General features: G+C 45.4%; 1 protein-coding gene and 48 non-coding genes across 49 annotated transcripts in view; all 49 read left to right on the plus strand.

Moving 5' to 3' along the window:
* Positions 1–26838, plus strand: part of LOC142803787 (uncharacterized) — a 373950-nt gene that overhangs the window by 16805 nt on the left and 330307 nt on the right. The window lies entirely within an intron of this gene.
* Positions 328–417, plus strand: TRNAY-GUA (transfer RNA tyrosine (anticodon GUA)). Its single transcript is given in 2 exon segments — positions 328–364; positions 382–417. It is a non-coding gene; the product is annotated as a tRNA-Tyr (tRNA).
* On the plus strand, positions 724–813 carry TRNAY-GUA (transfer RNA tyrosine (anticodon GUA)). The gene is given in 2 exon segments: positions 724–760; positions 778–813. It is a non-coding gene; the product is annotated as a tRNA-Tyr (tRNA).
* On the plus strand, positions 1126–1215 carry TRNAY-GUA (transfer RNA tyrosine (anticodon GUA)). The gene is given in 2 exon segments: positions 1126–1162; positions 1180–1215. It is a non-coding gene; the product is annotated as a tRNA-Tyr (tRNA).
* On the plus strand, positions 1520–1609 carry TRNAY-GUA (transfer RNA tyrosine (anticodon GUA)). Its single transcript is given in 2 exon segments — positions 1520–1556; positions 1574–1609. It is a non-coding gene; the product is annotated as a tRNA-Tyr (tRNA).
* Positions 1914–2003, plus strand: TRNAY-GUA (transfer RNA tyrosine (anticodon GUA)). The gene is given in 2 exon segments: positions 1914–1950; positions 1968–2003. It is a non-coding gene; the product is annotated as a tRNA-Tyr (tRNA).
* Positions 2310–2399, plus strand: TRNAY-GUA (transfer RNA tyrosine (anticodon GUA)). The gene is given in 2 exon segments: positions 2310–2346; positions 2364–2399. It is a non-coding gene; the product is annotated as a tRNA-Tyr (tRNA).
* TRNAY-GUA (transfer RNA tyrosine (anticodon GUA)) lies at positions 3356–3445 on the plus strand. Its single transcript is given in 2 exon segments — positions 3356–3392; positions 3410–3445. It is a non-coding gene; the product is annotated as a tRNA-Tyr (tRNA).
* Positions 4151–4240, plus strand: TRNAY-GUA (transfer RNA tyrosine (anticodon GUA)). Its single transcript is given in 2 exon segments — positions 4151–4187; positions 4205–4240. It is a non-coding gene; the product is annotated as a tRNA-Tyr (tRNA).
* On the plus strand, positions 4547–4636 carry TRNAY-GUA (transfer RNA tyrosine (anticodon GUA)). The gene is given in 2 exon segments: positions 4547–4583; positions 4601–4636. It is a non-coding gene; the product is annotated as a tRNA-Tyr (tRNA).
* On the plus strand, positions 4945–5036 carry TRNAD-GUC (transfer RNA aspartic acid (anticodon GUC)). The gene is given in 2 exon segments: positions 4945–4982; positions 5000–5036. It is a non-coding gene; the product is annotated as a tRNA-Asp (tRNA).
* Positions 5341–5430, plus strand: TRNAY-GUA (transfer RNA tyrosine (anticodon GUA)). The gene is given in 2 exon segments: positions 5341–5377; positions 5395–5430. It is a non-coding gene; the product is annotated as a tRNA-Tyr (tRNA).
* On the plus strand, positions 5741–5830 carry TRNAH-GUG (transfer RNA histidin (anticodon GUG)). Its single transcript is given in 2 exon segments — positions 5741–5777; positions 5795–5830. It is a non-coding gene; the product is annotated as a tRNA-His (tRNA).
* TRNAY-GUA (transfer RNA tyrosine (anticodon GUA)) lies at positions 6935–7024 on the plus strand. The gene is given in 2 exon segments: positions 6935–6971; positions 6989–7024. It is a non-coding gene; the product is annotated as a tRNA-Tyr (tRNA).
* TRNAY-GUA (transfer RNA tyrosine (anticodon GUA)) lies at positions 7729–7818 on the plus strand. The gene is given in 2 exon segments: positions 7729–7765; positions 7783–7818. It is a non-coding gene; the product is annotated as a tRNA-Tyr (tRNA).
* On the plus strand, positions 8125–8214 carry TRNAY-GUA (transfer RNA tyrosine (anticodon GUA)). The gene is given in 2 exon segments: positions 8125–8161; positions 8179–8214. It is a non-coding gene; the product is annotated as a tRNA-Tyr (tRNA).
* TRNAY-GUA (transfer RNA tyrosine (anticodon GUA)) lies at positions 8527–8616 on the plus strand. Its single transcript is given in 2 exon segments — positions 8527–8563; positions 8581–8616. It is a non-coding gene; the product is annotated as a tRNA-Tyr (tRNA).
* TRNAY-GUA (transfer RNA tyrosine (anticodon GUA)) lies at positions 8921–9010 on the plus strand. The gene is given in 2 exon segments: positions 8921–8957; positions 8975–9010. It is a non-coding gene; the product is annotated as a tRNA-Tyr (tRNA).
* On the plus strand, positions 9315–9404 carry TRNAY-GUA (transfer RNA tyrosine (anticodon GUA)). Its single transcript is given in 2 exon segments — positions 9315–9351; positions 9369–9404. It is a non-coding gene; the product is annotated as a tRNA-Tyr (tRNA).
* Positions 9711–9800, plus strand: TRNAY-GUA (transfer RNA tyrosine (anticodon GUA)). The gene is given in 2 exon segments: positions 9711–9747; positions 9765–9800. It is a non-coding gene; the product is annotated as a tRNA-Tyr (tRNA).
* Positions 10757–10846, plus strand: TRNAY-GUA (transfer RNA tyrosine (anticodon GUA)). Its single transcript is given in 2 exon segments — positions 10757–10793; positions 10811–10846. It is a non-coding gene; the product is annotated as a tRNA-Tyr (tRNA).
* TRNAY-GUA (transfer RNA tyrosine (anticodon GUA)) lies at positions 11552–11641 on the plus strand. Its single transcript is given in 2 exon segments — positions 11552–11588; positions 11606–11641. It is a non-coding gene; the product is annotated as a tRNA-Tyr (tRNA).
* On the plus strand, positions 11948–12037 carry TRNAY-GUA (transfer RNA tyrosine (anticodon GUA)). Its single transcript is given in 2 exon segments — positions 11948–11984; positions 12002–12037. It is a non-coding gene; the product is annotated as a tRNA-Tyr (tRNA).
* On the plus strand, positions 12346–12437 carry TRNAD-GUC (transfer RNA aspartic acid (anticodon GUC)). Its single transcript is given in 2 exon segments — positions 12346–12383; positions 12401–12437. It is a non-coding gene; the product is annotated as a tRNA-Asp (tRNA).
* Positions 12742–12831, plus strand: TRNAY-GUA (transfer RNA tyrosine (anticodon GUA)). The gene is given in 2 exon segments: positions 12742–12778; positions 12796–12831. It is a non-coding gene; the product is annotated as a tRNA-Tyr (tRNA).
* On the plus strand, positions 13142–13231 carry TRNAH-GUG (transfer RNA histidin (anticodon GUG)). The gene is given in 2 exon segments: positions 13142–13178; positions 13196–13231. It is a non-coding gene; the product is annotated as a tRNA-His (tRNA).
* TRNAY-GUA (transfer RNA tyrosine (anticodon GUA)) lies at positions 14336–14425 on the plus strand. The gene is given in 2 exon segments: positions 14336–14372; positions 14390–14425. It is a non-coding gene; the product is annotated as a tRNA-Tyr (tRNA).
* Positions 15134–15223, plus strand: TRNAY-GUA (transfer RNA tyrosine (anticodon GUA)). The gene is given in 2 exon segments: positions 15134–15170; positions 15188–15223. It is a non-coding gene; the product is annotated as a tRNA-Tyr (tRNA).
* On the plus strand, positions 15533–15622 carry TRNAY-GUA (transfer RNA tyrosine (anticodon GUA)). Its single transcript is given in 2 exon segments — positions 15533–15569; positions 15587–15622. It is a non-coding gene; the product is annotated as a tRNA-Tyr (tRNA).
* Positions 16723–16812, plus strand: TRNAD-GUC (transfer RNA aspartic acid (anticodon GUC)). The gene is given in 2 exon segments: positions 16723–16759; positions 16777–16812. It is a non-coding gene; the product is annotated as a tRNA-Asp (tRNA).
* TRNAY-GUA (transfer RNA tyrosine (anticodon GUA)) lies at positions 17120–17209 on the plus strand. The gene is given in 2 exon segments: positions 17120–17156; positions 17174–17209. It is a non-coding gene; the product is annotated as a tRNA-Tyr (tRNA).
* Positions 17516–17605, plus strand: TRNAY-GUA (transfer RNA tyrosine (anticodon GUA)). The gene is given in 2 exon segments: positions 17516–17552; positions 17570–17605. It is a non-coding gene; the product is annotated as a tRNA-Tyr (tRNA).
* TRNAY-GUA (transfer RNA tyrosine (anticodon GUA)) lies at positions 17915–18004 on the plus strand. Its single transcript is given in 2 exon segments — positions 17915–17951; positions 17969–18004. It is a non-coding gene; the product is annotated as a tRNA-Tyr (tRNA).
* Positions 18314–18403, plus strand: TRNAY-GUA (transfer RNA tyrosine (anticodon GUA)). Its single transcript is given in 2 exon segments — positions 18314–18350; positions 18368–18403. It is a non-coding gene; the product is annotated as a tRNA-Tyr (tRNA).
* Positions 18713–18802, plus strand: TRNAD-GUC (transfer RNA aspartic acid (anticodon GUC)). Its single transcript is given in 2 exon segments — positions 18713–18749; positions 18767–18802. It is a non-coding gene; the product is annotated as a tRNA-Asp (tRNA).
* Positions 19906–19995, plus strand: TRNAY-GUA (transfer RNA tyrosine (anticodon GUA)). Its single transcript is given in 2 exon segments — positions 19906–19942; positions 19960–19995. It is a non-coding gene; the product is annotated as a tRNA-Tyr (tRNA).
* Positions 20302–20391, plus strand: TRNAY-GUA (transfer RNA tyrosine (anticodon GUA)). Its single transcript is given in 2 exon segments — positions 20302–20338; positions 20356–20391. It is a non-coding gene; the product is annotated as a tRNA-Tyr (tRNA).
* On the plus strand, positions 20701–20790 carry TRNAD-GUC (transfer RNA aspartic acid (anticodon GUC)). Its single transcript is given in 2 exon segments — positions 20701–20737; positions 20755–20790. It is a non-coding gene; the product is annotated as a tRNA-Asp (tRNA).
* Positions 21098–21187, plus strand: TRNAY-GUA (transfer RNA tyrosine (anticodon GUA)). The gene is given in 2 exon segments: positions 21098–21134; positions 21152–21187. It is a non-coding gene; the product is annotated as a tRNA-Tyr (tRNA).
* Positions 21491–21580, plus strand: TRNAY-GUA (transfer RNA tyrosine (anticodon GUA)). Its single transcript is given in 2 exon segments — positions 21491–21527; positions 21545–21580. It is a non-coding gene; the product is annotated as a tRNA-Tyr (tRNA).
* TRNAY-GUA (transfer RNA tyrosine (anticodon GUA)) lies at positions 21890–21979 on the plus strand. The gene is given in 2 exon segments: positions 21890–21926; positions 21944–21979. It is a non-coding gene; the product is annotated as a tRNA-Tyr (tRNA).
* Positions 22690–22779, plus strand: TRNAY-GUA (transfer RNA tyrosine (anticodon GUA)). The gene is given in 2 exon segments: positions 22690–22726; positions 22744–22779. It is a non-coding gene; the product is annotated as a tRNA-Tyr (tRNA).
* TRNAD-GUC (transfer RNA aspartic acid (anticodon GUC)) lies at positions 23085–23174 on the plus strand. The gene is given in 2 exon segments: positions 23085–23121; positions 23139–23174. It is a non-coding gene; the product is annotated as a tRNA-Asp (tRNA).
* Positions 23481–23570, plus strand: TRNAY-GUA (transfer RNA tyrosine (anticodon GUA)). The gene is given in 2 exon segments: positions 23481–23517; positions 23535–23570. It is a non-coding gene; the product is annotated as a tRNA-Tyr (tRNA).
* TRNAD-GUC (transfer RNA aspartic acid (anticodon GUC)) lies at positions 23881–23970 on the plus strand. Its single transcript is given in 2 exon segments — positions 23881–23917; positions 23935–23970. It is a non-coding gene; the product is annotated as a tRNA-Asp (tRNA).
* On the plus strand, positions 24669–24758 carry TRNAY-GUA (transfer RNA tyrosine (anticodon GUA)). The gene is given in 2 exon segments: positions 24669–24705; positions 24723–24758. It is a non-coding gene; the product is annotated as a tRNA-Tyr (tRNA).
* On the plus strand, positions 25067–25156 carry TRNAY-GUA (transfer RNA tyrosine (anticodon GUA)). The gene is given in 2 exon segments: positions 25067–25103; positions 25121–25156. It is a non-coding gene; the product is annotated as a tRNA-Tyr (tRNA).
* Positions 25463–25552, plus strand: TRNAY-GUA (transfer RNA tyrosine (anticodon GUA)). Its single transcript is given in 2 exon segments — positions 25463–25499; positions 25517–25552. It is a non-coding gene; the product is annotated as a tRNA-Tyr (tRNA).
* Positions 26261–26350, plus strand: TRNAY-GUA (transfer RNA tyrosine (anticodon GUA)). Its single transcript is given in 2 exon segments — positions 26261–26297; positions 26315–26350. It is a non-coding gene; the product is annotated as a tRNA-Tyr (tRNA).

A 26838-nucleotide genomic window follows, 5' to 3' on the forward strand; every position in this document is an offset into this window, starting at 1 on the left:
CGAATCGGGCTCAACGGAGCAATCTTTTTGTTGTAGTCTTTATTTTTTAATTAGTGATTTATTGGCACATGTGCAGAACCATAATGTACAATGTGATTTAGAACATGTCATACGCGACGCAAAGTGCGCTGGCACTCAAAGTTTATGTGTGAGATGATTGGGAAGGTTGCAGAAACGTCGAAGTTTTACTTGCATCGGTGGTAAATACGCGTGAGTGGGTATCAAAATGTCATGCAGCTTCATGGTTCTCGTCATTTTGTCAGCCTCAATACTGCCTGCGATCCCTTCGGCATAAAGGATGAATCAGCACCATAGTACCGCCATCTTCCGTCGATAGCTCAGTTGGTAGAGCGGTGGACTGTAGAGGTTCCAACTGCGGACCTCCATAGGTCGCTGGTTCGAATCCGGCTCGAAGGAGCAAGCTTTTTTTATTCTTTATGTTTTAATTAGTGATTTATTGCCACATGTGCAGCACCATATTGTATGAAGTGAATTAGAACATGTCATACGCGTCGCGAAGTGTGCTGGCACCCAAAGTTCATATGCGAGACGATTGGGAAGGTTGCAGAAACGACGCCATTTCACTAGCATCGGGGCTAAGTACGCGTCAGTGGGTACTTAAATGTCATGCAGCTTCAAGGTTCTCGTTATTTCGTCAGCCTCTATAGTGCCTGAGATTCTTTCGGCATAAATAATGAATCAGCACCGTAGTGTCGCTATCTTCCGTCGATAGCTCAGTTGGAAGAGCGGTGGACTGTAGAGGCTCAAACTGCAGACATCCATAGGTCGGTGGTTCAAATCCGGTTCGACGGAGCAAGCTCTTTTTGTTTTAATCTTTATGTTTCAATTAGTGTTTTAGTGCCACACGTGCAGCACCTTAATGTACAAAGCGAATTAGAGCATGTTAAGGGGCGACACAAAGTGTGCCGGCACCCAAATTTTATATGCGAGACGATTGGGAAGGTTGCAGAAACGTCGCGATTTTACTTGCATCGGGGGTAAGTACGCGTAAGTGGGTAATGAAATGTCATGCAGCTTCATGGTTCTCGTTATTCCGTCAGCCTTTATACTGCTTGCGATTCCTTCGGCATAAAGGATAAATCAGCGCCGTAGTACCGCCATCTGCCGTCGATAGCTCAGTTGGTAGAGCAGTGGACTGTAGAAGTTCCAACTGCGTACATCCATAGGTCGCTGGTTCGTATCCGGTTCGACGGAGCAAGCTTTTTTTATTCTTTATGTTTTATTTGTGATTTATTGCCACAGTGCAGCACCATATTGTACAAAGTGAACTAGAACATGCCATACGCGTCGCGAAGTGTGCTGGCACCCAAAGTTTATATGCGAGACGATTGGGAAGGTTGCAGAAACGTCGCCGTTTTACTAGCATCGGGGGTAAATACGCGTGAGTGGGTAAGCAAATGTCATGCAGCTTCATGGTCCTCGTTATTTCGTCAGCCTTTATACAGCCTGCGATGCCTTTTGTATAAAGGATGAATATGCCCCGTAGTACCGCCATCTTCCGTCGATAGCTCAGTTGGTAGAGCGGTGGACTGTAGAGGTTCCAACTGCGGACCTCCATAGGTCGCTGGTTCGAATCCGGCTCGAAGGAGCAAGCTTTTTTTTATTCTTTATGTTTTAATTAGTGATTTATTGCCACATGTGCAGCACCATATTGTACAAAGTGAATTAGAACATGTCATACGTGACACAAAGTGTGCTGGCACCCAAAGTTTACATGCGAGACGATTGGGAAGGTTAAAGAAACGTCGCCATTTTACTAGCACCGGGGGTAATTACACGTGAGAAGGTAATTAAATGTCATGAGCTTTATGGTTCTCGTTATTTCGTCAGCCTCAATACTGCCTTATCTCTTCGGCATAAAGGATGAATCAGCGCCTTGGTACCGCCATCTTCCGTCGATAGCTCAGTTGGTAGAGCGGTGGGCTGTAGAGCTTCCAACTGCGGACATCCATAGGTCGCTGGTTCGAATCTGGCTCGACGGAGCAAACTTTTTTTATTCTTTATGTTTTATTCAGTGATTTATTTCCACATGTGCAGCACCATAATGTACCAAGTGAATTAGAACATGTCATACGCGTCGCGAAGTGTGCTGGCACCCAAAGTTTGTATGCGAGATGATTGGGAAGGTTGCAGAAAAGTCGCCGTTTTACTAGCATCGGGGGTAAATACGCGTGAGTGGGTAAGCAAATGTCATGCAGCTTCATGGTTCTCGTTATTTCGTCAGCCTTTTTACAGCCTGCGATGCCTTCTGCATAAAGGATGAATCAGCCCCGTAGTACCGCCATCTTCCGTCGATAGCTCAGTTGGTAGAGCGGTGGACTGTAGAGGTTCGAACTACGGACATCCATACGTCGCTGGTTCGAATCCGGCTCAACGGAGCAATCTTTTTGTTGTAGTCTTTATGTTTTAATTAGTGATTTATTGCCACATGTGCAGCACCATAATGTACAAAGTGAGTTAGAACATTTCATATGCGATGCAAAATGCGCTGGCACCCAAAGTTTATGTGCGAGACGATTGGGAAGGTTCCTGAAACGTGGCCATTTTACTTGCATCGGTGGTAAATACGCGTGAGTGGGTAACAAAATGTCATGCAGCTTCATGGTTCTCGTTATTTCGTCAGCCTTTATACTGCCTGCGATTCTTTCGGCATAAAGGATGAATCACCGCCATAGTACCGCCATCTGCCGTCGATACCTCAGTTGGTAGAGTGGTGGACTGTATAGGTTTTAACTGCGTACATCTATAGCTCGCTGGTTCGAATCCGGCTCGACGGAGCAAGCTTTTGTTGTGTTATTCTTTATGTTTGACTGATTTGTGGGGTTTAACGTCCCAAATCCACCATATGATTATGAGAGACGCCGTAGTGGAGGGCTCCGGAAATTTTGACCACCTGGGGTTCTTTAACGTGCACCTAAATCTGAGCTAACGGGCCTCGACATTTCCGTCTCCATCGGAAATGCAGCCGCCACAGCCGAGATTTGAACCCGCGACCTGCGGGTCAGCAGCCGAGTACCTTAGCTACTAGACCACCGCGGCGGGGCCTTTATGTTTTAATTAGTGATTAATTGCCACTAGTGAAGCACCATAATGTATAAAGTGAATTAGAACACGTAATACGCGTCACAAAGTGTGATGGCACCCAAAGTTGATATGCGAGACGATTGGGAAGGTTGTAGAAACGTCGCCATTTTACTAGCATCGGGAAAAAATACGCGTGAGAAGGTAATTAAATGTCATGCAGCTTCATGGTTCTCGTTATTTCGTCAGCAGCAATACTGCCATCGATCCCTTCGGCATAAAGGATGAATCAGCGCCTTGGTACCACCATCTTCCGTCGATAGCTAAGTTGGTAGAGCGGTGGACTGTAGAGGTTCCAACTGCGGACATCCATAGGTCGCTCGTTCAAATCCGGCTCGACGGAGCAAGCTTTTTTTCTTCTTTATGTTTTAATTAGTGATTTATTGCCACATGTGCAGCACCATAATGTACCAAGTGAATAAAAACATGTCATATGCGTCGCGAAGTGTGCTGGCACCCAAAGTTTATATGCGAGACGATTCGGAAGGTTGCAGAAACGTCGCAGTTTTACTAGCACCGGCGGTAAATACGCGTGAGTGGGTAAGCAAATGTCATGCAGCTTCATGGTTCTCGTTATATCGTCAGCCTTTATACTGCCTGCGATTCCTTCGGCCTAAAGGATGAATCAGCGCCGTAGTACTGCCATCTAACGTCGATAGCTCAGTTGGTAGAAAGGTGGACTGTCGAGGTTCGAACTGCGGACATCCATAGGTCGCTGGTTCGAATCCGGCTCAACGGAGCAATCTTTTTTGTTTTTTTTCTTCATGTTTTATTAGTGATTTATTGCCACATGTGCAGCACCATAACGTACATAGTGAATAAAACATGTCATACGCGACACAAAGTGTGCTGGCACCCAAAGTTTACATGCGAGACGATTGGGAAGGTTGTAGAAACGTCGCCATTTTACTAGCATCGGGGGTAAATTCGCGTGAGATGGTATATAAATGTCATGCAGCTTCATGGTTCACGTTATTTCGTCAGCCTCAATACTGCCTGCGATCCCGTCGGCATAAAGGATGAATCAGCGCCTTGGTACCGCCATCTTCCGTCGATAGCTCAGTTGGTAGAGCGGTGGACTGTAGAGCTTCCAACTGCGGACATCCATAGGTCACTGGTTCGAATCCGGCTCGACGGAGCAAACTTTTTTTATTCTTTGTGTTTTAATTAGTGTATAATTGCCACATATGCAGCACGATAATGTATAAAGTGAATTAGAACATGTCATACGCGACACAAAGTGTGCTGGCACCCAAAGTTTATATGCGAGACGATTGGGAAGATTGCAGAAACATCGCCATTTTACTAGCATTGGGTGTAAAAACGCATGAGTGGGTAACATAATGTCATGCAGCTTCATGGTTCTCGTTATTTCGTCAGCCGCAATACTGCCTGCGATCCCTTCGGCATAAAGGATGAATCAGCGCCTTGGTACCGCCATCTTCCGTCGATAGCTCAGTTGGTAAAGCGGTGGACTGTAGAGGTTCCAACTGCGGACATCCATAGGTCGCTGGTTCGAATCCGGCTTAACGAAGCGATCTTTCTGTTGTAGTCTTTATGCTTTAATTAGTGATTTATTGCCACATGTGCAGCACCACAATATACAAAGTGAGTTAGAACATTTCATACGCGACGCAAAGTGCACTGGCACCCAAAGTTTATATGCGGGACGATTGGGAAGGTTGCAGAAACGTCGCAGTATTACTAGCATCGGGGGTAAATACGCGTGAGTGGGTAAGCAAATGTCATGCAGCTTCATGGTTCTCGTTATATCGTCAGCCTTTATACCGCCTTCGATTCCTTCGTCATAAAGTATGAATCAGCGCCGTAGTACTGCCATCTTCCATCGATAGCTCAGTTGGTAGAACGGTGGACTGTCGAGGTTAGAACTTCGGGCATCCATAGGTCGCTGGTTCGAATCCGGCTCAACGGAGCAATCATTTTGTTTTTTCTTAAGGTTTATTAGTGATTTATTTCCACATGTGCAGCACCATAACGTACAAAGTGAATAAAACATGTCATACGCGACATAAAGTGTGCTGGCACCCAAAGATTACATGTGAGACGATTGGGAAGGTTGTAGAATTGTCGCCATTTTACTAGCATCGGGGGTAAATACGCGTGAGAAGGTAATTAAATGTCATGCAGCTTCATAGTTCTCGTTATTTCGTCAGCCTAAATACTGCCTGCGATTCCTTCGGCATAAAGGATGAATCAGCGCCGGAGTACCGCCACCTGCAGTCGATAGCTCAGTTGGTAGAGCGGTGGACTGTATAGGTTTTAACTGCGTACATCCATAGGTCGCTGGTTCGAATCCGGCTCGACGGAGCAAGCTTTTTTGTGGTATTATTTATGTTTTATTCAGTGATTTATTGCCACATGTGCAGCACCATAATGTCTAAAGTGAATTAGAACACGTCATACGCGTCAAAAAGTGTGCTGGCACCCAAAGTTTATATGCGAAACGATTGGGAAGGTTGCAGAAACGTCGCGATTTTACTAGATTTGGGGGTAAATACGCTTGAGTGGGTAAGTAATTGTCATGCAGCTTCATGGTTCTCGTTATATCGTCAGCCTTTATACTGCCTGCGATTCCTTCGGCATAAAGGATGAATCAGCGCCGTAGTACTGCCATCTTCCGTCGATAGCTCAGTTGGTAGAACGGTGGACTGTGAAGGTTCGAACTGTGGACATCCATAGGTCGCTGGTTCAAACCCGGCTCAACGGAGCAATCTTTTTTGTTATTTCTTCATGTTTTATTAGTGATTTATTGCCACATGTGCAGCACCATAACGTACAAAGTGAATAAAACATGTCATACGCGACACAGAGTGTGCTGGCACCCAAAGTTTATATGCGAGACGATTGGGAAGGTTGCAGAAACGTCGCAATTTTACTAGCATCGGGGGTAAATACGCGTGAGTGGGTAAGTAAATGTCATGCAGCTTCATGGTTTTCGTTATATCGTCAGCCTCTATACTGCCTGCGATTCCTTCGGCATAAAGGATGAATCAGCGCCGGAGTACCGCCATCTGCCGCGATAGCTCAGTTGGTAGAGCGGTGGACTGTATAGGTTTTAACTGCGTACATCTATAGCTAGCTGGTTCGAATCCAGCTTGACGGGGCAAGCTTTTTAGTGGTATTCTTTATGTTTTATTTAGTGATTTATTGCCACATGTGCAGCACCATAATGTACAAAGTGAATTAGAACATTTCATACGCGACGCAAAGTGCGCTGGCACCCAAAGTTTATGTGCGAGACGATTGGGAAGGTTGCTGAAACGTCGCCCTTTTACTTGCATCGGTGGTAAATACGCGTGAGTGGGTAACATAATGTCATGCAGCTTCATGGTTCTCGTTATTTCGTCAACCGCAATACTGCCTGCGATCCCTTCGGCATAAAGGATGAATCAGCGCCTTGGTACCGCCATCTTCCGTCGATAGCTCAGTTGGCAAAGCGGTGGACTGTAGAGGTTCCAACTGCGGACATCCATAGGTCGCTAGTTCGAATCCGGCTTAACGAAGCAATATTTCTGTTGTAGTCTTTAGGTTTAATTAGTGATTTATTGCCACATTTGCAGCACCACAATATACAAAGTGAGTTACAACATTTCATACGCGACGCAAAGTGCGCTGGCACCCAAAGTTTATATGCGGGACGATTGGGAAGATTGCAGAAACCTCGCCGTTTTCCTAGCATCGGGAGTAAATACGCGTGAAGGGATAAGTAAATGTCATGCAGCTTCATGGTTCTCGTTATATCGTAAGCCATTATACTGCCTGCGATTCCTTCGGCGCAAAGGATGAATCAGCGCCGTAATACTGCCATCTTCCGTCGATAGCTCAGTTGGTAGAACGGTGGACTGTAGAGGTTCGAACGGCGGACATTCATAGGTCGCTGGTTCGAATCCGGCTCGACGGAGCCACCTTTTTTATTCTTTATGTTTTAATTAGTGATTTATTGCCACATGTGCAGCACCGTAATGTACAAAGTTAATTAGAACATGTCATACGCGTCGCAAAGTGCGCTGGCACCCAAAGTTTATACGCGAGACGATTGGGAAGGTTGCAGAAACGTCGCCGTTTTACTAGCATTGGGGGTAAATACGCGTGAGCGGGTAAATAAATGTCACGGAGCTTCATGGTTCTCGTTATATCGTCAGCCTTTATACTGTCGGCGACTCCTTCGGCATTAAGGATGAATCAGCGCCGTAGTACTGCCATCTTCCATCGATAGCTCAGTTGGTAGAACGGTGGACTGTACAGGTTCGAACTGCGGATATCCATATATCACTGGTTCGAATCGGGCTCAACGGAGCAATCTTTTTGTTGTAGTCTTTATTTTTTAATTAGTGATTTATTGGCACATGTGCAGAACCATAATGTACAATGTGATTTAGAACATGTCATACGCGACGCAAAGTGCGCTGGCACTCAAAGTTTATGTGTGAGATGATTGGGAAGGTTGCAGAAACGTCGAAGTTTTACTTGCATCGGTGGTAAATACGCGTGAGTGGGTATCAAAATGTCATGCAGCTTCATGGTTCTCGTCATTTTGTCAGCCTCAATACTGCCTGCGATCCCTTCGGCATAAAGGATGAATCAGCACCATAGTACCGCCATCTTCCGTCGATAGCTCAGTTGGTAGAGCGGTGGACTGTAGAGGTTCCAACTGCGGACCTCCATAGGTCGCTGGTTCGAATCCGGCTCGAAGGAGCAAGCTTTTTTTATTCTTTATGTTTTAATTAGTGATTTATTGCCACATGTGCAGCACCATATTGTATGAAGTGAATTAGAACATGTCATACGCGTCGCGAAGTGTGCTGGCACCCAAAGTTCATATGCGAGACGATTGGGAAGGTTGCAGAAACGACGCCATTTCACTAGCATCGGGGCTAAGTACGCGTCAGTGGGTACTTAAATGTCATGCAGCTTCAAGGTTCTCGTTATTTCGTCAGCCTCTATAGTGCCTGAGATTCTTTCGGCATAAATAATGAATCAGCACCGTAGTGTCGCTATCTTCCGTCGATAGCTCAGTTGGAAGAGCGGTGGACTGTAGAGGCTCAAACTGCAGACATCCATAGGTCGGTGGTTCAAATCCGGTTCGACGGAGCAAGCTCTTTTTGTTTTAATCTTTATGTTTCAATTAGTGTTTTAGTGCCACACGTGCAGCACCTTAATGTACAAAGCGAATTAGAGCATGTTAAGGGGCGACACAAAGTGTGCCGGCACCCAAATTTTATATGCGAGACGATTGGGAAGGTTGCAGAAACGTCGCGATTTTACTTGCATCGGGGGTAAGTACGCGTAAGTGGGTAATGAAATGTCATGCAGCTTCATGGTTCTCGTTATTCCGTCAGCCTTTATACTGCTTGCGATTCCTTCGGCATAAAGGATAAATCAGCGCCGTAGTACCGCCATCTGCCGTCGATAGCTCAGTTGGTAGAGCAGTGGACTGTAGAAGTTCCAACTGCGTACATCCATAGGTCGCTGGTTCGTATCCGGTTCGACGGAGCAAGCTTTTTTTATTCTTTATGTTTTATTTGTGATTTATTGCCACAGTGCAGCACCATATTGTACAAAGTGAACTAGAACATGCCATACGCGTCGCGAAGTGTGCTGGCACCCAAAGTTTATATGCGAGACGATTGGGAAGGTTGCAGAAACGTCGCCGTTTTACTAGCATCGGGGGTAAATACGCGTGAGTGGGTAAGCAAATGTCATGCAGCTTCATGGTCCTCGTTATTTCGTCAGCCTTTATACAGCCTGCGATGCCTTTTGTATAAAGGATGAATATGCCCCGTAGTACCGCCATCTTCCGTCGATAGCTCAGTTGGTAGAGCGGTGGACTGTAGAGGTTCCAACTGCGGACCTCCATAGGTCGCTGGTTCGAATCCGGCTCGAAGGAGCAAGCTTTTTTTTATTCTTTATGTTTTAATTAGTGATTTATTGCCACATGTGCAGCACCATATTGTACAAAGTGAATTAGAACATGTCATACGTGACACAAAGTGTGCTGGCACCCAAAGTTTACATGCGAGACGATTGGGAAGGTTAAAGAAACGTCGCCATTTTACTAGCACCGGGGGTAATTACACGTGAGAAGGTAATTAAATGTCATGAGCTTTATGGTTCTCGTTATTTCGTCAGCCTCAATACTGCCTTATCTCTTCGGCATAAAGGATGAATCAGCGCCTTGGTACCGCCATCTTCCGTCGATAGCTCAGTTGGTAGAGCGGTGGGCTGTAGAGCTTCCAACTGCGGACATCCATAGGTCGCTGGTTCGAATCTGGCTCGACGGAGCAAACTTTTTTTATTCTTTATGTTTTATTCAGTGATTTATTTCCACATGTGCAGCACCATAATGTACCAAGTGAATTAGAACATGTCATACGCGTCGCGAAGTGTGCTGGCACCCAAAGTTTGTATGCGAGATGATTGGGAAGGTTGCAGAAAAGTCGCCGTTTTACTAGCATCGGGGGTAAATACGCGTGAGTGGGTAAGCAAATGTCATGCAGCTTCATGGTTCTCGTTATTTCGTCAGCCTTTTTACAGCCTGCGATGCCTTCTGCATAAAGGATGAATCAGCCCCGTAGTACCGCCATCTTCCGTCGATAGCTCAGTTGGTAGAGCGGTGGACTGTAGAGGTTCGAACTACGGACATCCATACGTCGCTGGTTCGAATCCGGCTCAACGGAGCAATCTTTTTGTTGTAGTCTTTATGTTTTAATTAGTGATTTATTGCCACATGTGCAGCACCATAATGTACAAAGTGAGTTAGAACATTTCATATGCGATGCAAAATGCGCTGGCACCCAAAGTTTATGTGCGAGACGATTGGGAAGGTTCCTGAAACGTGGCCATTTTACTTGCATCGGTGGTAAATACGCGTGAGTGGGTAACAAAATGTCATGCAGCTTCATGGTTCTCGTTATTTCGTCAGCCTTTATACTGCCTGCGATTCTTTCGGCATAAAGGATGAATCACCGCCATAGTACCGCCATCTGCCGTCGATACCTCAGTTGGTAGAGTGGTGGACTGTATAGGTTTTAACTGCGTACATCTATAGCTCGCTGGTTCGAATCCGGCTCGACGGAGCAAGCTTTTGTTGTGTTATTCTTTATGTTTGACTGATTTGTGGGGTTTAACGTCCCAAATCCACCATATGATTATGAGAGACGCCGTAGTGGAGGGCTCCGGAAATTTTGACCACCTGGGGTTCTTTAACGTGCACCTAAATCTGAGCTAACGGGCCTCGACATTTCCGTCTCCATCGGAAATGCAGCCGCCACAGCCGAGATTTGAACCCGCGACCTGCGGGTCAGCAGCCGAGTACCTTAGCTACTAGACCACCGCGGCGGGGCCTTTATGTTTTAATTAGTGATTAATTGCCACTAGTGAAGCACCATAATGTATAAAGTGAATTAGAACACGTAATACGCGTCACAAAGTGTGATGGCACCCAAAGTTGATATGCGAGACGATTGGGAAGGTTGTAGAAACGTCGCCATTTTACTAGCATCGGGAAAAAATACGCGTGAGAAGGTAATTAAATGTCATGCAGCTTCATGGTTCTCGTTATTTCGTCAGCAGCAATACTGCCATCGATCCCTTCGGCATAAAGGATGAATCAGCGCCTTGGTACCACCATCTTCCGTCGATAGCTAAGTTGGTAGAGCGGTGGACTGTAGAGGTTCCAACTGCGGACATCCATAGGTCGCTCGTTCAAATCCGGCTCGACGGAGCAAGCTTTTTTTCTTCTTTATGTTTTAATTAGTGATTTATTGCCACATGTGCAGCACCATAATGTACCAAGTGAATAAAAACATGTCATATGCGTCGCGAAGTGTGCTGGCACCCAAAGTTTATATGCGAGACGATTCGGAAGGTTGCAGAAACGTCGCAGTTTTACTAGCACCGGCGGTAAATACGCGTGAGTGGGTAAGCAAATGTCATGCAGCTTCATGGTTCTCGTTATATCGTCAGCCTTTATACTGCCTGCGATTCCTTCGGCCTAAAGGATGAATCAGCGCCGTAGTACTGCCATCTAACGTCGATAGCTCAGTTGGTAGAAAGGTGGACTGTCGAGGTTCGAACTGCGGACATCCATAGGTCGCTGGTTCGAATCCGGCTCAACGGAGCAATCTTTTTTGTTTTTTTTCTTCATGTTTTATTAGTGATTTATTGCCACATGTGCAGCACCATAACGTACATAGTGAATAAAACATGTCATACGCGACACAAAGTGTGCTGGCACCCAAAGTTTACATGCGAGACGATTGGGAAGGTTGTAGAAACGTCGCCATTTTACTAGCATCGGGGGTAAATTCGCGTGAGATGGTATATAAATGTCATGCAGCTTCATGGTTCACGTTATTTCGTCAGCCTCAATACTGCCTGCGATCCCGTCGGCATAAAGGATGAATCAGCGCCTTGGTACCGCCATCTTCCGTCGATAGCTCAGTTGGTAGAGCGGTGGACTGTAGAGCTTCCAACTGCGGACATCCATAGGTCACTGGTTCGAATCCGGCTCGACGGAGCAAACTTTTTTTATTCTTTGTGTTTTAATTAGTGTATAATTGCCACATATGCAGCACGATAATGTATAAAGTGAATTAGAACATGTCATACGCGACACAAAGTGTGCTGGCACCCAAAGTTTATATGCGAGACGATTGGGAAGATTGCAGAAACATCGCCATTTTACTAGCATTGGGTGTAAAAACGCATGAGTGGGTAACATAATGTCATGCAGCTTCATGGTTCTCGTTATTTCGTCAGCCGCAATACTGCCTGCGATCCCTTCGGCATAAAGGATGAATCAGCGCCTTGGTACCGCCATCTTCCGTCGATAGCTCAGTTGGTAAAGCGGTGGACTGTAGAGGTTCCAACTGCGGACATCCATAGGTCGCTGGTTCGAATCCGGCTTAACGAAGCGATCTTTCTGTTGTAGTCTTTATGCTTTAATTAGTGATTTATTGCCACATGTGCAGCACCACAATATACAAAGTGAGTTAGAACATTTCATACGCGACGCAAAGTGCACTGGCACCCAAAGTTTATATGCGGGACGATTGGGAAGGTTGCAGAAACGTCGCAGTATTACTAGCATCGGGGGTAAATACGCGTGAGTGGGTAAGCAAATGTCATGCAGCTTCATGGTTCTCGTTATATCGTCAGCCTTTATACCGCCTTCGATTCCTTCGTCATAAAGTATGAATCAGCGCCGTAGTACTGCCATCTTCCATCGATAGCTCAGTTGGTAGAACGGTGGACTGTCGAGGTTAGAACTTCGGGCATCCATAGGTCGCTGGTTCGAATCCGGCTCAACGGAGCAATCATTTTGTTTTTTCTTAAGGTTTATTAGTGATTTATTTCCACATGTGCAGCACCATAACGTACAAAGTGAATAAAACATGTCATACGCGACATAAAGTGTGCTGGCACCCAAAGATTACATGTGAGACGATTGGGAAGGTTGTAGAATTGTCGCCATTTTACTAGCATCGGGGGTAAATACGCGTGAGAAGGTAATTAAATGTCATGCAGCTTCATAGTTCTCGTTATTTCGTCAGCCTAAATACTGCCTGCGATTCCTTCGGCATAAAGGATGAATCAGCGCCGGAGTACCGCCACCTGCAGTCGATAGCTCAGTTGGTAGAGCGGTGGACTGTATAGGTTTTAACTGCGTACATCCATAGGTCGCTGGTTCGAATCCGGCTCGACGGAGCAAGCTTTTTTGTGGTATTATTTATGTTTTATTCAGTGATTTATTGCCACATGTGCAGCACCATAATGTCTAAAGTGAATTAGAACACGTCATACGCGTCAAAAAGTGTGCTGGCACCCAAAGTTTATATGCGAAACGATTGGGAAGGTTGCAGAAACGTCGCGATTTTACTAGATTTGGGGGTAAATACGCTTGAGTGGGTAAGTAATTGTCATGCAGCTTCATGGTTCTCGTTATATCGTCAGCCTTTATACTGCCTGCGATTCCTTCGGCATAAAGGATGAATCAGCGCCGTAGTACTGCCATCTTCCGTCGATAGCTCAGTTGGTAGAACGGTGGACTGTGAAGGTTCGAACTGTGGACATCCATAGGTCGCTGGTTCAAACCCGGCTCAACGGAGCAATCTTTTTTGTTATTTCTTCATGTTTTATTAGTGATTTATTGCCACATGTGCAGCACCATAACGTACAAAGTGAATAAAACATGTCATACGCGACACAGAGTGTGCTGGCACCCAAAGTTTATATGCGAGACGATTGGGAAGGTTGCAGAAACGTCGCAATTTTACTAGCATCGGGGGTAAATACGCGTGAGTGGGTAAGTAAATGTCATGCAGCTTCATGGTTTTCGTTATATCGTCAGCCTCTATACTGCCTGCGATTCCTTCGGCATAAAGGATGAATCAGCGCCGGAGTACCGCCATCTGCCGCGATAGCTCAGTTGGTAGAGCGGTGGACTGTATAGGTTTTAACTGCGTACATCTATAGCTAGCTGGTTCGAATCCAGCTTGACGGGGCAAGCTTTTTAGTGGTATTCTTTATGTTTTATTTAGTGATTTATTGCCACATGTGCAGCACCATAATGTACAAAGTGAATTAGAACATTTCATACGCGACGCAAAGTGCGCTGGCACCCAAAGTTTATGTGCGAGACGATTGGGAAGGTTGCTGAAACGTCGCCCTTTTACTTGCATCGGTGGTAAATACGCGTGAGTGGGTAACATAATGTCATGCAGCTTCATGGTTCTCGTTATTTCGTCAACCGCAATACTGCCTGCGATCCCTTCGGCATAAAGGATGAATCAGCGCCTTGGTACCGCCATCTTCCGTCGATAGCTCAGTTGGCAAAGCGGTGGACTGTAGAGGTTCCAACTGCGGACATCCATAGGTCGCTAGTTCGAATCCGGCTTAACGAAGCAATATTTCTGTTGTAGTCTTTAGGTTTAATTAGTGATTTATTGCCACATTTGCAGCACCACAATATACAAAGTGAGTTACAACATTTCATACGCGACGCAAAGTGCGCTGGCACCCAAAGTTTATATGCGGGACGATTGGGAAGATTGCAGAAACCTCGCCGTTTTCCTAGCATCGGGAGTAAATACGCGTGAAGGGATAAGTAAATGTCATGCAGCTTCATGGTTCTCGTTATATCGTAAGCCATTATACTGCCTGCGATTCCTTCGGCGCAAAGGATGAATCAGCGCCGTAATACTGCCATCTTCCGTCGATAGCTCAGTTGGTAGAACGGTGGACTGTAGAGGTTCGAACTACGGACATCTATAGGTCGCTGGTTCGAATCCGGCTCAACGGAGCAATCTTTTTGTTGTAGGCTTCATGTTTTATTAGTGATTTATTGCCACATGTGCAGCACCATAATATACAAAGTGAATTAGAACTTGTCATACGCGTCGCGAAGTGTGCTGGCACCCAAAGTTTATATGCCAGACGATTGGGAAGGTTGCAGAAACGTCGCCATTTTACTAGCCTCGGGGGAAAATACGCATGAAAAGGTAATTAAATGTCATGCAGCTTCATGGTTCTCGTTATTTCGGCAGCCTCTATACTGCCTGCGATTCCTTCGGCATAAAGGATGAATCAGCGCCGGAGTACTGCCATCTGCCGTCAATAGCTCAGTTGGTAGAGCGGTGGACTGTATAGGTTTTAACTGCTTACATCTATAGCTCGCTGGTTCGAATCCGGCTCGACGGAGCAAGCTTTTTTGTGGTATTCCTTATGTTTTACTTAGTGATTTATTGCCACATGTGCAGCACCATACTGTACAAAGTGAATTAGAACATGTCATACGCGTCACAAAGTGTGCTGGCACCCAAAGTTTATATGCGAGACGATTGGCAAGGTTGCAGAAACGTCGCCATTTTACTGGCATTGGGGGTAAATTCGCGTGAGTGGGTAAGTAAATGTCATGCAGCTTCATGGTTCTCGTTATTTCGTCAGCCTCTATACAGGTTGCGATTCCTTCGGTATAAAGGTTGAATCAGCACTGTAGTACCGCCATCTTCCGTCGATAGTTCAGTTGGTAGAGCGGTGGACTGTAGAGGTTCCAACTGCGGATATCCATAGGTCGCTGGTTCGAATTCGGCTCAACGGAGCAAGCTTTTTGTTGTATTGTTTATGTTTTCTTTAGAGATTTACTGCCACAAGTGCAGCACCATAATGTATGAAGTGAATTAGAACATGTCATACGCGTCACAAAGTGTGCTGGCACCCAAAGTTTATATGCGAGACGATTGGGAAGGTTGTAGAAACGTCGCCATTTTACTAGCATCGGGGGTAAATACGCGTGAGAAGGTAATTAAATGTCGTGCATCTTCATGGTTCTCTTTATTTCGTCAGCCGCAATACTGCCTGCGATCCCTTCGGCATAAAGGATGAATCAGCGCCTTGGTACCGCCGTCTTCCGTCGATAGCTCAGTTGGTAGAGTGGTGGACTGTAGCGGTTTCAACTGCGGACATCGATAGGTTGCTGGTTCGAATCCGGCTCGACGGAGCAAGCTTTTTTTATTCTTTATGTTTTAATTACTGATTTATTGCCACATGTGCAGCACCATAATGTACTAAATGAATTTGAACATGTCATACGTGACACAAAGTGTGCTGGCACCCAAAGTTTACATGCGAAACGATTGGGAAGGTTGTAGAAACGTCGCCATTTTACTAGCATCGGGGGTAAATACGCGTGAGAAGGTAATTAAACGTCATGCAGCTTCATGGTTCTCGTTATTTCGTCAGCCTCAATACTGCCTGCGATCCCTTCGGCATAAAGGATGAATCAGCGCCTTGGCACCGCCACCTTCCGGTGATAGCTCAGTTGGTAGAGCGGTGGACTTTAGAGCTTCCAACTGCGGACATCCATAGGTCGCTGGTTCGAATCAGGCTCGACGGAGCAAACTTTTTTTATTCTTTATGTTTTATTTAGTGATTTATTTCCACATGTGCAGCACCATAACGTACAAAGTGAATAAATCATGTCATACGCGACACAGAGTGTGCTGGCACCCGAAGTTTATATGCGAGACGATTGGGAAGGTTGCAGAAACGTCGCAATTTTACTAGCATTGGGGGTAAATACGCGTGAGCGGGTAAGTAAATGTCATGCAGCTTCATGGTTTTCGTTATATCGTCAGCCTTTATACTGCCTGCGATTCCTTCATCATAAAGGATGAATCAGCGCCGGAGTACCGCCATCTGCCGTCGATAGCTCAGTTGCTGGAGCGGTGGACTGTATAGGTTTTAACTGCGTACATCCATAGGTCACTGGTTCGAATCCGGCTCGACAGAGCAAGCTTGTTGTGGTATTCTTTATGGTTTTATTAGTGATTTATTGCCACATGTGCAGCACCATAATGTATAAAGTGAATTAGAACATGTCATACGCGTCAGAAAGTGTGCTGGCACCCAAAGTTTATATGCGAGACGATTGGGAAGGTTGTAGAAACGTCGCTATTTTACTAGAATCGGGGGTAAATACGCGTGAGAAGGTAATTAAATGTCATGCAGCTTCATGGTTCTCGTTATATCGTCAGCCTTTATACTGCCTGCGATTCCTTCGGCATAAAGGATGAATCAGGGCCGCAGTACTGCCATCTTCCGTCGATAGCTCAGTTGGTAGAACGGTGGACTGTCAAGGTTCGAACTGTTGACATCCATAGGTCGCTGGTTCAAATCCGGCTCAACGGAGCAATCTTTTTTGTTATTTCTTCATGTTTTATTAGTGATTTATTGCCACATGTGCAGCACCATAACGTACAAAGTGAATAAAACATGTCATACGCGACACAGAGTGTGCTGGCACCCGAAGTTTATATGCGGGACGATTGGGAAGGTTGCAGAAACGTCGCAATTTTACTAGCATCGGCGGTAAATACGCGTGACTGGGTAAGTAAATGTCATGCAGCTTCATGGTTTTCGTTATATCGTCAGCCTCTATACTGCCTGCGATTCCTTCGGCATAAAGGATGAATCAGCGCCGGAGTACCGCCATCTTCCGTCGATAGCTCAGTTGGTAAAGCGGTGGACTGTATAGGTTTCAACTGCGTACATCTATAGCTCGCTGGTTCGAATCCGGCTCGACGGAGCAAGCTTTTTTTATTTTTTATGTTTTAAGTAGTGGTTTATTGCCACTTGTGCAGCACCATAATGTACCAAGTGAATTAGAACATGTCATATGCGTCGGAAAGTGTGCTGGCACCAAAAGTTTATATGCGAGACGATTGGGAAGGTTGCAGAAACGTCGCAGTTTTACTAGCATCGGGGGTAAATACTCGTGAGTGGGTAAGCAAATGTCATGCAGCTTCATGGTTCTCGTTATAACGTCAGCCTTTATACTGCCTGCGATTCCTTCGTCATAAAGGATGAATCAGCGCCGTAGTACCGCCATCTTCCGTCGATAGCTCAGTTGGTGGAGCGGTGGACTGTAGAGGTTCCAACTGCGGACATTCATAGGTCGCTGGTTCGAATCCAGCTCGACGGAGCAAGCTTTTTGTTGTATGTTTTTTGTTTTATTTAGTGATTAATTGCCACAAGTGCAGCACCATAATGTATGAAGTGAATTAGAACATGTCATACGCGTCACAAAGTGTGCTGGCACCCAAAGTTTATATGCGAGACGATTGGGAAGGTTGTAGAAACGTCGCCATTTTACTTGCATCGTGGGTAAATACGCGTGACAAGGTAAATAAATGTCATGCAGCTTCATGGTTCTCGTTATTTCGTCAGCCGCGATACTGCCCGCGATCCCTTCGGCATAAAGGATGAATCAGCGCCTTGGTACCGCCATCTTCCGTCGATAGCTCAGTTGGTAGAGCGGTGGACTGTATAGGTTTTAACTGCGTACGTCCATATGTCGCTGGTTAGAATCCGGCTCGACGGAGGAAGCTTTTTTGTGTTATTTTTCATGTTTTAATTAGTAGTTAGTTGCCACATGTGCAGCACGATAATGTATAAAGTGAATTAGAACATGTCATACGCGTTACAAAGTGTGCTGGCACAAGAAGTTTATATGCGAGACGATTGGGAAGGTTGCAGAAACTTTGTCATTTTACTAGCATTGGGGGTAAATACGCGTGAGTGGGTAAGATATGTCATGCAGCTTCATGGTTCTCGTTATTTCGTCAGCCTCTATACAGCCTGCGATTCCTTCGGTATAAAGGATGAATCAGCACCGTAGTACCGCCATCTTCCGTCGATAGCTCAGTTGGTAGAGCGGTGGACTGTAGGGGTTACAACTGCGGACATCCATAGGTCGCTGGTTCGAATGCGGCTCGACGGAGCAAGCTTTCTGTTGTATTGTTTATGTTTTATTTAGTGATTTTGTGCCACAAGTGCAGCACCATATGGTATGAAGTGAATTAGAACATGTCATACGCGTCACAAAGTGTGCTGGCACCCAAAGTTTATATGCGAGACGATAGGGAAGGTTGTAGATACGTCGCCATTTTACTAGCCTCGGGGGAAAATACGCATGAAAAGGTAATTAAATGTCATGCAGCTTCATGGTTCTCGTTATTTCGTCAGCCTCTATACTGCCTGCGATTCCTTCGGCATAAAGGATGAATCAGCGCCGTAGTACTGCCATCTTCCGTCGATAGCTCAGTTGGTAGAACGGTGGACTGTCAAGGTTCGAACTGTGGACATCCATAGGTCGCTGGTTCAAATCCGGCTCAACGGAGCAATCTTTTTTGTTTTTTCTTCATGTTTTATTAGTGATTTATTGCCACATGTGCAGCACCATAACGTACAAAGTGAATTAGAACATGTCATACGCGTCGCGAAGTGTGCTGGCACCCAAAGTTTATATGCGAGACGATTGGGAAGGTACAGAAACGCCGCCATTTTACTTGCATCGGTGGTAAATACGCGTGAGTGGGTAACAAAATGTCAAGCAGCTTCATGGTTCTCGTTATTTCATCAGCCTCTATACTGCCTGCGATTCCTACGGGATAAAGGGTGAATCAGCGACGCTGTACCGCCATCTGTCGTCGATATCTCAGTTGGTAGAGCGGTGGACTGTATAGGTTTTAACTGCGTACATTCATAGCTTGCTGGTTCGAATCCGGCTCGACGGAGCAAGCTTTTTGTGTTATTCTTTATGTTTTATTAGTGATTAATTGCCACATGTGCAGCACCATAATGTATAAAGTGAATTAGAGCATGTCATACGCGTCACAAAGTGTGCTGGCACCCAATGTTTATATGCGACACGATTGGGAAGGTTATAGAAACGTCGCCATTTTACTAGCATCGGGAGTAAATACGCGTGAGAAGGTAATAAATGTCATGCAGCTTCATGGTTCTGGTTATTTCGTCAGCCTCAATACTGCCTGCGATCCCGTCGGCATAAAGGATGAATCAGCGCCTTGGTACCGCCATCTTCCTTCGATAGTTCAGTTGGTAGAGCGGTGGACTGTAGAGGTTCCAACTGCGGATATCCATAGGTCGCTGGTTCGAATTCGGCTCAACGGAGCAAGCTTTTTGTTGTATTGTTTATGTTTTCTTTAGAGATTTACTGCCACAAGTGCAGCACCATAATGTATGAAGTGAATTAGAACATGTCATACGCGTCACAAAGTGTGCTGGCACCCAAAGTTTATATGCGAGACGATTGGGAAGGTTGTAGAAACGTCGCCATTTTACTAGCATCCGGGGTAAATACGCGTGAGAAGGTAAATAAATGTCGTGCAGCTTCATGGTTCTCTTTATTTAGTCAGCCGCAATACTGCCTGCGATCCCTTCGGCATAAAGGATGAATCAGCGCCTTGGTACCGCCATCTTCCGTCGATAGCTCAGTTGGTAGAGTGGTCGACTGTAGCGGTTTGAACTGCGGACATCGATAGGTTGCTGGTTCGAATCCGGCTCGACGGAGCAAGCTTTTTTTAATCTTTATGTTTTAATTACTGATTTATTGCCACATGTGCAGCACCATAATGTACCAAGTGAATTTGAACATGTCATACGTGACACAAAGTGTGCTGGCACCCAAAGTTTACATGCGAAACGATTGGGAAGGTTGTAGAAACGTCGCAATTTTACTAGCATCGGGGGTAAATACGCGTGAGTGGGTAAGTAAATGTCATGCAGCTTCATGGTTTTCGTTATATCGTCAGCCTTTATACTGCCTGCGATTCCTTCATCATAAAGGATGAATCAGCGCCGGAGTACCGCCATCTGCCGTCGATAGCTCAGTTGGTAGAGCGGTGGACTGTATAGGTTTTAACTGCGTACATCCATAGGTCACTGGTTCGAATCCGGCTCGACAGAGCAAGCTTGTTGTGGTATTCTTTATGGTTTTATTAGTGATTTGTTGCCACATGTGCAGCACCATAATGTATAAAGTGAATTAGAACATGTCATACGCGTCACAAAGTGTGCTGGCACCCAAAGTTTATATGCGAGACGATTGGGAAGGTTGTAGAAACGTCGATATTTTACTAGAATCGGGGGTAAATACGCGTGAGAAGGTAATTAAATGTCATGCAGCTTCATGGTTCTCGTTATATCGTCAGCCTTTATACTGCCTGCGATTCCTTCGGCATAAAGGATGAATCAGCGCCGTAGTACTGCCATCTTCCGTCGATAGCTCAGTTGGTAGAACGGTGGACTGTCAAGGTTCGAACTGTGGACATCCATAGGTCGCTGGTTCAAATCCGGCTCAACGGAGCAATCTTTTTTGTTATTTCTTCATGTTTTATTAGTGATTTATTGCCACATGTGCAGCACCATAACGTACAAAGTGAATAAAACATGTCATACGCGACACAGAGTGTGCTGGCACTCGAAGTTTATATGCGAGACGATTGGGAAGGTTGCAGAAACGTCGCAATTTTACTAGCATCGGGGGTAAATACGCGTGACTGGGTAAGTAAATGTCATGCAGCTTCATGGTTTTCGTTATATCGTCAGCCTCTATACTGCCCGAGATCCCTTCGGCATAAAAGATGAATCAGCGCCTTGGTACCGCCATCTTCCGTCGATAGCTCAGTTGGTAGAGCGGTGGACTGTATAGGTTTTAACTGCGTACATCCATATGTCGCTGGTTCGAATCCGGCTCGACGGAGCAAGCTTTTTTGTGTTATTTTTCATGTTTTAATTAGTAGTTAGTTGCCACAATTGCAGCACGATAATGTATAAAGTGAATTAGAACATGTCATACGCGTTACAAATTGTGCTGGCACAAGAAGTTTATATGCGAGACGATTGGGAAGGTTGCAGAACTTTGCCATTTTACTAGCATTGGGAGTAAATACGCGTGAGTGGGTAAGATATGTCATGCAGCTTCATGTTTCTCGTTATTTCGTCAGCCTCTATACAGCCTGCGATTCCTTCGGTATAAAGGATGATATCTCTTGATATCTATCTTCCGTCGATAGCTCAGTTGGTAGAGCGGTGGACTGTAGGGGTTACAACTGCGGACATCCATAGGTCGCTGGTTCGAATGCGGCTCGACGGAGCAAGCTTTCTGTTGTATTGTTTATGTTTTATTTAGTGATTTTGTGCCACAAGTGCAGCACCATATGGTATGAAGTGAATTAGAACATGTCATACGCGTCACAAAGTGTGCTGGCACCCAAAGTTTATATGCGAGACGATTGGGAAGGTTGTAGATACGTCGCCATTTTACTAGCCTCGGGGGAAAATACGCATGAAAAGGTAATTATATGTCATGCAGCTTTATGGTTCTCGTTATTTCGTCAGCCTCTATACTGCCTGCGATTCCTTCGGCATAAAGGATGAATCAGCGCCGGAGTACTGCCATCTGCCGTCGATAGCTCAGTTGGTAGAGCGGTGGACTGTATAAGTTTTAACTGCTTACATCTATAGCTCGCTGGTTCGAATCCGGCTCGACGGAGCAAGCTTTTTTGTGGTATTCTTTATGTTTTATTTAGTGATATATTGCCACATGTGCCGCACCATATGGTATGAAGTGAATTAGAACATGTCATACGCGTCACAAAGTGTGCTGGCACCCAAAGTTTATATGCGGGACGATTGGGAAGGTTGCAGAAACGTCGCAATTTTACTAGCGTCGGGGGTAAATACGCGTGACTGGGTAAGTAAATGTCATGCAGCTTCATGGTTCTCGTTATTTCGTCAGCCTCTATACAGCCTGCGACTCCTTCGGCATAAAGGTTGAATCAGCACTGTAGTACCGCCATCTTCTGTCGATAGCTCAGTTGCTGGAGCGGTGGACTGTATAGGTTTTAACTGCGTACATCCATAGGTCGCTGGTTCGAATGCGGCTCGACGAAGCAAGCTTTTTTGTGGTATTCTTTATGTTTTATTCAGTGATTTATTGCCACATGTGCAGCACCATAATGTATAAAGTGAATTAAAACACGTCATACGCGTCACAAACTGTGCTGGCACCCAATGTTTATATGCGAGACGATTGGGAAGGTTATAGAAACGTCGCCATTTTACTAGCATCGGGAGTAAATACGCGTGAGAAGGTAATTAAATGTCATGCAGCTTCATGGTTCTGGTTATTTCGTCAGCCTCAATACTGCCTGCGATCCCGTCGGCATAAAGGATGAATCAGCGCCGGAGTACTGCCATCTGCCGTCGATAGCTCAGTTGGTAGAGCGGTGGACTGTATAAGTTTTAACTGCTTACATCTATAGCTCGCTGGTTCGAATCCGGCTCGACGGAGCAAGTTTTTTTATTCTTCATGTTTTAATTAGTGATTTATTGCCACATGTGCAGCACCATAATGTACAAAGTGAATTAGAACATGTCATACGCGTCGCGAAGTGTGCTGGCACGCAAAGGTTATATGCGAGACGATTGGGAAGGTTGCAGAAACGTCGCAGTATTACTAGCATCGGGGGTAAATACGCGTGAGTGGGTAAGCAAATGTCATACAGCTTCATGGTTCTCGTTATATCGTCAGCCATTATACTGCCTTCGATTCCTTCGTCATAAAGTATGAATCAGCGCCGTAGTACTGCCATCTTCCGTCGATAGCTCAGTTGGTAGAACGGTGGACTGTCGAGGTTCGAACTGCGGGCATCCATAGGTCGCTGGTTCGAATCCGGCTCAACGGAGCAATCTTTTTGTTTTTTTCTTAAGGTTTACTAGTGATTTATTTCCACATGTGCAGCACCATAACGTACAAAGTGAATAAAACATGTCATACGCGACATAAAGTGTCCTGGCACCCAAAGATTACATGTAAGATGATTGGGAAGGTTGTAGAATTGTCGCCATTTTACTAGCATCGGGGGTAAATACGCGTGAGAAGGTAATTAAATGTCATGCAGCTTCATAGTTCTCGTTATTTCGTCAGCCTAAATACTGCCTGCGATTCCTTCGGAATAAAGGATGAATCAGCGCAGGAGTACCGCCACCTGCCGTCGATAGCTCAGTTGGTAGAGCGGTGGACTGTATAGGTTTTAACTGCGTACATCCATAGGTCGCTGGTTCGAATCCGGCTCGACGAAGCAAGCTTTTTTGTGGTATTCTTTATGTTTTATTCAGTGATTTATTGCCACATGTGCAGCACCATAATGTATAAAGTGAATTAAAACACGTCAGACGCGTCAAAAAGTAAGCTGGCACCCAAAGTTTATATGCGAAACGATTGGGAAGGTTGCAGAAACGTCGCCATTTTACTAGATTTGGGGGTAAATACGCGTGAGTGGGTAAGTAATTGTCATGCAGCTTCATGGTTCTCGTTATATCGTCAGCCTTTATACTGCCTGCGATTCTTTCGGCATAAAGGATGAATCAGTGCCGTAGTACTGCCATCTTCCGTCGATAGCTCAGTTGTTAGAACGGTGGACTGTCAAGGTTCGAACTGTGGATATCCATAGGTCGCTGGTTCGAATCCGGCTCAACGGAGCAATCTTTTTTTTTCTTCATGTTTTATTAGTGATTTATTGCCACATATGCAGCACCATAACGTACAAAGTGAATAAAACATGTCATACGCGACACAGAGTGTGCTGGCACCCAAAGTTTATATGCGAGACGATTGGGAAGGTTGCACAAACGTCGCAATTTTACTAGCATCGGGGGTAAATACGCGTGAGTGGGTAAGTAAGTGTCATGCAGCTTCATGGTTTTCGTTATATCGTCAGCCTCTATACTGCCTGCGATTCCTTCGGCATAAAGGATGAATCAGCGCCTGAGTACCGCCATCTGCCGTCGATAGCCCAGTTGGTAGAGCGGTGGACTGTATAGGTTTTAACTGCGTACATCTATTGCTCGCTGGTTCGAATCCGGCTCGACGGAGCAAGCTTTTTCATTCTTTATGTTTTAATTAGTTATTTATTGCCACTTGTGCAGCACCATAATGTGTAAAGTGAATTAGAGCATGTCATACGCGTCACAAACTGTGCTGGCACCCAATGTTTATATGCGAGACGATTGGGAAGGTTATAGAAACGTCGCCATTTTACTAGCATCGGGAGTAAATACGCGTGAGAAGGTAATTAAATGTCATGCAGCTTCATGGTTCTGGTTATTTCGTCAGCCTCAATACTGCCTGCGATCCCGTCGGCATAAAGGATAAATCAGCGCCTTGGTACCGCCATCTTCCTTCGATAGTTCAGTTGGTAGAGCGGTGGACTGTAGAGGTTCCAACTGCGGACATCCATAGGTCGCTGGTTCGAATCCGGCTCGACGGAGCGATGTTTTTGTTGTAGTCTTTATGCTTTAATTAGTGATTTATTGCCACATGTGCAGCACCATAATATACGAAGTGAAATAAAACATATCATACGCGACACAAAGTGTGCTGGCACCCAAAGTTTATATGCGAGACGATTGGGAAGGTTGCAGAAACGTCGCCATTTTACTAGCATCGGGGGTAAATACGCGTGAGTGGGTAAGTAAATGTCATGCAGCTTCATGCTTCTCGTTATATCGTCAGCCTTTATACTGCCTGCGATTCCTTCGGCAAAAAGATGAATCAGCGCCGTAGTACTGCCGTCTTCCGTCGATAGCTCAGTTGGCAGAACTGTGGACTGTAGAGATTCGAACTGCCGACATCGATAGGTCGCTGGTTCGAATCCGGCTCGACGGAGCAACCTTTTTTGATTTTTTATGTTTTAATTAGTTATTTATTGCCACATGTGCAGCACCATAATGTACAAAGTGAATTAAAACATGTCATACGCGACACAAAGTGTGCTGGCACCCAAAGTTTATATCCGAGACGATTGGGAAGGTTGCAGAAATGTCGCCATTTTACTAGCATCGGGGGTAAATACGCGTGAGAAGGTAATTAAATGTCATGCAGCTTCATGGTTCTCGTTATTTCGTCAGCCTCAATACTGCCTGCGATCCCTTCGGCATAAAGGATGAATCAGCGCCCTGGTACCGCCATCTTCCGTCGATAGCTCAGTTGGTAGAACGGTGGACTGTAGAGGTTCGAACTGCGGACATCCATAGGTCGCTGGTTCAAATCCGGCTCAACGGAGCAATCTTTTTGTTGTAGTTTTCATGTTTTAATTAGTGATTTATTACCACATGTGCAGCACCATAATATACAAAGTGAACTAGAACATGTCATACGCGACGCAAATTGCGCTGGCACCCAAAGTTTATATGCGAGACGATTGGGAAAGTTGCAGAAACGTCGCCGTTTTACTAGCATCGGGGGTAAATACGCGTGAGTGGGTAAGTAAAAGTCATGCAGCTTCATGGTTCTCGTTATATTATCAGCCTTTATACTGCCTTCGATTCCTTCGGCATAAAGGATGAATCAGCGCCGTAGTACTGCCATCTTCCGTCGATAGCTCAGTTGGTAGAACGGTGGACTGTAGAGGTTTGAACTGCGGACATCCATAGGTCGCGGGTTCGAATCCGGCTCAACTGAGCAATCTTTTTGGTGTAGTCTTTATGTTTTAATTAGTGATTTACTGCCACATGTGCCGAACCATAATATACAAAGTGAATTAGAACATGTCATACGCGACGCAAAGTGCGCTGGCACCCAAAGCTTATATGCGAGACGATTGGGAAGGTCGCATAAACGTCGCCAATTTACTTGCATCGGGGGTAAATACGCGTGAATGGGTAACAAAATGTCATGCAGCTTCATGGTTCTTGTTATTTCGTCAGCATCTATATTGCCTGCTGTTCCTTCGGCATAAAGGATGAATCAGCGCCGTAGTACCGCCATCTTCCGTCGATAGCTCAGTTGGTAGAGCGGTGGACTGTAGAGGTTCGAACTGCGGACATCCATAGGTCGCTGGTTCAAATCCGGCTCGACGGAGCCACCTTTTTTATTCTTTATGTTTTAATTAGTTATTTATTGCCACATGTACAGCACCATAACGTACAAAGTTAATTAGAACATGTCATAGGCGTCGCAAAGTGTGCTGGCACCCAAAGTTTATATGCGAGATGATTGGGAAGGTTGCAGAAACGTCGCCGTTTCACTAGCATTGGGGGTAAATACGCGTGAGTGGGTAAATAAATGTCATGGAGCTTTATGGTTCTCGTTATATCGTCAGCCTTTATACTGCCTTCGACTCCTTCGGCATTAAGGATGAATCAGCGCCGTAGTACTGCCATCTTCCATCGATAGCTCAGTTGGTAGAACGGTGGACTGTACAGGTTCAAACTGCGGACATCCATAAATCACTGGTTCGAATCCGGCTCAGCGGAGCAATCTTCTTGTTGTAGTCTTTATTTTTTATTTAGTGATTTATTGGCACATGTGCAGCACCATAATGTACAATGTGAATTAAAACATGTCAT

This window comes from Rhipicephalus microplus, chromosome 3, assembly GCF_043290135.1.
Source record: "Rhipicephalus microplus isolate Deutch F79 chromosome 3, USDA_Rmic, whole genome shotgun sequence".
Taxonomy (NCBI): domain Eukaryota; kingdom Metazoa; phylum Arthropoda; class Arachnida; order Ixodida; family Ixodidae; genus Rhipicephalus; species Rhipicephalus microplus.